We start from the raw sequence: 5,183 nt of genomic DNA on the forward strand, positions 1-5,183 counted from the left end.
ATGGACGATCTTAAGATCTATGCTAAAAACAGAGAGCAACTGCATTTAGCTCTGGGGATTGTCGAACGATATACTAAGGAAATTGGAATGGAATTTGGGTTACACAAATATGCCAAGGTTTACTTGAAGCGAGGAAAACTTAATGGCATCCCTGAAGATCCTGATCTCGTTCATAGAAGCGCCATACGACACATTTGCGCTGGAGAGACTTATACATACCTGGGCGTGCCACAGAGCCGCATTCAGGATGTGGCATCTATAAAGGATACTCTCCGAAGCAGATACAAACGTCTCATCTGACAGATTTGGTCTTCCGAACTGTCGGCGAGGAACAAAGTATCTGCAACGAACATCCTTGCCGTCCCGGTACTACTCTATTCATTTGGAGTAGTTCCATGGACGAAGAACGAGCTCAGATCTCTTGATATCGGAACAAGGAAGGTTATGCACATGAACAAAAGCATGCATCTTAAGTCTTCCGTTCCGCGACCGTACATCTCACGCCGTCAAGGGGGTCGCGTGAGCATTTAGCTCACATACTCTCTATTTGTCCAACACACGCGGGAACGACTTACATTCAAAGGCACAATGCGGCACTAAGAGTACTTTATTACCATCTCTGTCACTCCTACGGCATTCACCTTAATATCGCTCATCTAAATGCTCCTAGGGAAGTTAAGTCAATTGCCGAGAATGGGAAGTGCCATATATACTGGAACTTTATATTATCGACAATTGTTTCTGTTGCTCACTCGAGGCCTGACATGGTTCCTCTTGACTTCGAGAAGCGAACCATGTTCGTTATCGAATTTTCGGCACCAGCTGAAAAAAACATCATCGCCAAGGCGAGTGAAAAGAAAGAGAGGTATCGAGAAATTATAAGGAAGTTGCAACGATTGTACCCGGAATATTCTATTAAACTGATCGCCCTTATCATCGGCGCTCTTGGAGGTGCCAAGCTTTCACTTGCTAATAGCCTAAAAAGCATCCCTGCGTGTCAACAATATGCTAGAACACTTGCGGGAAAAATGCAGAAGGCGGTTCTCCTTGGGTCGCTCCGTGTTCTTAGGGTCCACGAGGCTTTCGCTGGATCGTCGTATTGATTCCTTTACAGCCTGTAACCACCCATCTCACGGTTGTGAGACGTGGTTATGGCTGAAATTTTACCGCGATTTCGCTGGAAGCGGGTGCAATTTTTCAGATTAGCACCCGCTCCAGGCGAAATCCTGCGGTTGTCCTTATGACAAATTTTTAATTAGTTAAGTGGAAGCTTCTAATGTGTCCCCTAAGGGTTTGCATTTTTCTTACACCTTCTCTATTCCTTTACACACCCTCCACACACTTACTTGGTGGTGGAAGGGGGACCTACAGTTTAAGGTGGGTTCCGAACCACCAAAATTTTTAATTATATATATATATTGCCAGATTATATATTTTTTCTGTAACAATTATACGTTCCATAAAGAACGCGATTGTGTAACATTTTTATCTTTATTGAAACAAAGAGAAGTAAAATGGTATTGTGCAATCATGAACGGCCTCATTATCTAAACTAACAGAAAATTTGCATAAGTTGATACCTTAAAATGAAAACAGAAAAATCATTCAGCAACATAATTTATTTGACTTTACTTTATAATTTTTAAATAAAAAACGAAGAAGTATAATAGCACGAATCTGACAAAAACATCACATTCCTTTTGAACTTTTGAACTCCTAAAAAAATTAATTTTGTCACGAGGTAGTCTTTTAAACACCATGTAAATGATGGGCAAAAATTTCGATTTTTTCCAACAAGAATGAAGTAGAGTTTTATTGATTATCATGAAAATGGAACATTGCATGATGTTGGATCGGAATATCGTATGTCAGATAAAGTTAAGGGCATGTGATACTTAGAAAATTCTTGATTTTACCAGTTTTACGTTCCCTCGGCTTTTTTTCTAGAATAATAAATATTTTGTCTTAAAAATTTGTTAAATGATAGCGAACATGCTAACGGACGTCCCCACACACTTTTATTGTGTTTTTTTTATTAAAAACTTTTTGATATATGATATTTTGATTTGATATTGCTAACAACGTGCGTGTCTATTTCGAGGTTATCTGTGTTAGAATTCACCCGAGCGTTACTTCCAAATTACACAACATTTTTGGCCGCAAACTTTGGACATACAAATAAACATAGAAACTAATCTCCCGAAACTAACCTTTTTTGCAGGCAATCAAAAAAGTTTATTTTATAAATTATTTCCAAATTATCGGAAAGGTAGAGATGAAAAGCAACGTAACCTCCAAATAATGCACATGTATAAAATTTTTATTAAGCAAAATAAAATTTTTTGTTATTGTCCCTCAAAAAAGAGTCCGGGGACGTCCGTTATGATATTTTATAGCATCTCCGAATTCAGTTTTTAAAAATTTTCATTGTTGTGGAAAAAAAGCCGGGGTAAGTATCACATCCCTTTAATATACTTTCGATTTTATATAATGGAACAATTAAAAGACTGTTTTTCCTGCGGTTCGAACGGTATGGAATTTATTTTAATAGCAGAAGGCTTATTGTTCGAGCACGGATGGTTGTGAAGTTTGGGTTTGCAAACAGACGCGGTCGATTAGAGTAATTACAGCAGGATAAAAATTTGTTATTCATTAACAGACTCTGATCAGACGCGATTTAACGATCGGCGTGAGCGGTCGTGTGTTTCTGTGTTTAGTTGAATTTGACGATGTGACTGTTTTTCACTTGAGAGCTGATCCCATCACCTAATTATTGAGAGCTGATCTCTTCATTTAGTGTTCCATTTGAGCAACATTTGCCGAGAAACACACTAAACGAGAAAATCAAGTCAAGTAATAGGACTTCTGGATCCGTTTGTAACCCAAAATTTTTTTTTGAAGCATTGTTGCGAAGGTTAACAGATTTTTGGATTAGTTTTTGAAAAAGACTGTGTGGAGAATTGATGAAAGCGTAGATCCTCGACGGCCATAAAATGCTGACATTTTAATGAAATGATCACTTACATAAAATATATTTATAAGGTCGGAAAGATTTTATTTGAGTCTCATATTTTTCTACAATTAATTATGCAGAGGAGTTTAGCATAACTACTTTATAATTGATCGAGATAGTTCGCTGGCTACCTACTGGAGTTGAAAGTATTTCTTCTCTGTTCATCCTCACAATACTGCGGCTTTTCATGTTCATTTTCACACGTCTCATATCATTACCAAAACGTTTATATATTCCACCAAGAACATCTACAGACTCCAGTATTGCATAGACGTCACCATCGTATGTCGATAATACAATTAGTTCTTGTTTTCCCATAGGCACATACGTACGCTGTCCTGTTTGAAGTTTTAATAATTTATCGACATCAAAATTGTATTTACAAAGTTTGAATATAAGTTGCGAATTCCTGAGTGATCTAAGCTGAATAAATTCAAGTTTTTCAAGTCCGCATCCATTTCCATCAGGAGAAGGAAGTATTATAAGGGAAGGCATGAATCTGGAAGAAGAAGGACGCCCATCAGGAGACCTGGATCTGGCACGTGGAGGAGACTCGGCAGGAGGTTGGTTGAGGTCAATTTCAGGTAAATCATATCTTTCGGAGGTAGAAGGTCCACCAAGAGGCACTCTAGAACTACGGCCGCGATCGGGCGAATTATCGTACGGCGAGCTTAACTCTATAAAAAGGAATCGAGCATTAAAATTTAATTATTTATAACAAGATGAATTTCTACGTTCTTGCCCGACATTTATGAGGACAAGATCGACGTCTTTTTTGTGAAATGCTAGTATTTTTTAAATGAGCAAAGATACTTTATACTCCTCGTAGGTGCAATCTACAGTTGCCAACTATTTTCTTAGTTAGTCTCAATCCGATAATGAGGTCTTAGTGTTTTTCTTATAAATATTGTATATATTTTGATATAAGATTAATTTTCATAATGAATTTGTGAAATGATGTTTCATCTGCCATTAGATCAAATTTTCTAGATGTAAGTATTTAAGTTAATTTAGCAAACATTAAATGTATCTTATAAAATCAAGCACTTTATGCGACGAAGGTTTTAATTGCCTAATAAAAAGAAATGCTATTTAAGAAGTCGCTTGTGGCCTGGTTTTTTTTCACTACATTGGACCGGAAAAAACACTTCCTTCAAGCACTGAACTATAATTTATAATGATTCCTAAAAGTCGTATTTTCCCAACAGTAGTAACGCCACCAAAATGTATTTCCTTTGGATACTATCTTATGTTCTGTATATCGATTTGAAAATTAATTTTTTTTCCGAACAAAGTTATCTATGGCCGGAAAATCATGTTGAATACTGGAATCGAAATTATAGATATTATATTACCAATAGCCATAGAGAAAATCACTAAAATAAAACACAGGATAAAAATTAGGTCCCACATTTTTTTTTCATACAAAAATCTGCTCTTGAAGGATTTCGATAGAAGTATAACTCATTAAAGTTGTTGAAAATGTTTCAATTTATATAAGTAAACTCCACATCTCATTTGTCCTTCTATCTTATTAAGATTTATGACATTTTGTACAATCATGAGGAAAAAAATTACGCTCTCCACATACTGCTTTTTTCATCTATCTACCAACACCAAATTTAATTTCTGTGTGTAAGAGAAGTATATCGTAAGGCTGCTCCTGCCGAGTGAGTCACGCCTACCTCGAAAGGGAAATGGCTTAATGGTGTCATAATAATAATAATGAGAGAGCGGAGTAGGGGGGAGATGATATGTAGATCCAGGTTTTAAACATGTTATAATACTAATAAGGAGGTTAGACACTCGCTCTTCACCTTAGAGGTCCGGGGTTCGATCTCTGAGCCGGTACCTTTAGAAATTTTTCAATGTACCTTTACCGAGGTTCTGGTGGTTCGAAGCACACCATAAGTTGTAGGTCCCCCCATCGTGTACTTGACTGCAACCCAAATCCGTCAATGATGGGGTGAAAACCAGGCTTTGTCTAATATGTCTGGTCAGACTGCTCTCATCAGATCACTTGATTGCATTATAAAATGCGTCCGTGACTAATGATATATACCGGGATAGCCCCGTGCAAAAATGATCAAATAAAAAATCTAACTCCAACTAAAAAAAATGCCTTCGACATGTTGGGCAGTATAAGTCTTTTATAACATTTTCAACAAAG

Source organism: Belonocnema kinseyi, chromosome 5, assembly GCF_010883055.1.
Source record: "Belonocnema kinseyi isolate 2016_QV_RU_SX_M_011 chromosome 5, B_treatae_v1, whole genome shotgun sequence".
Lineage (NCBI taxonomy): Eukaryota > Metazoa > Arthropoda > Insecta > Hymenoptera > Cynipidae > Belonocnema > Belonocnema kinseyi.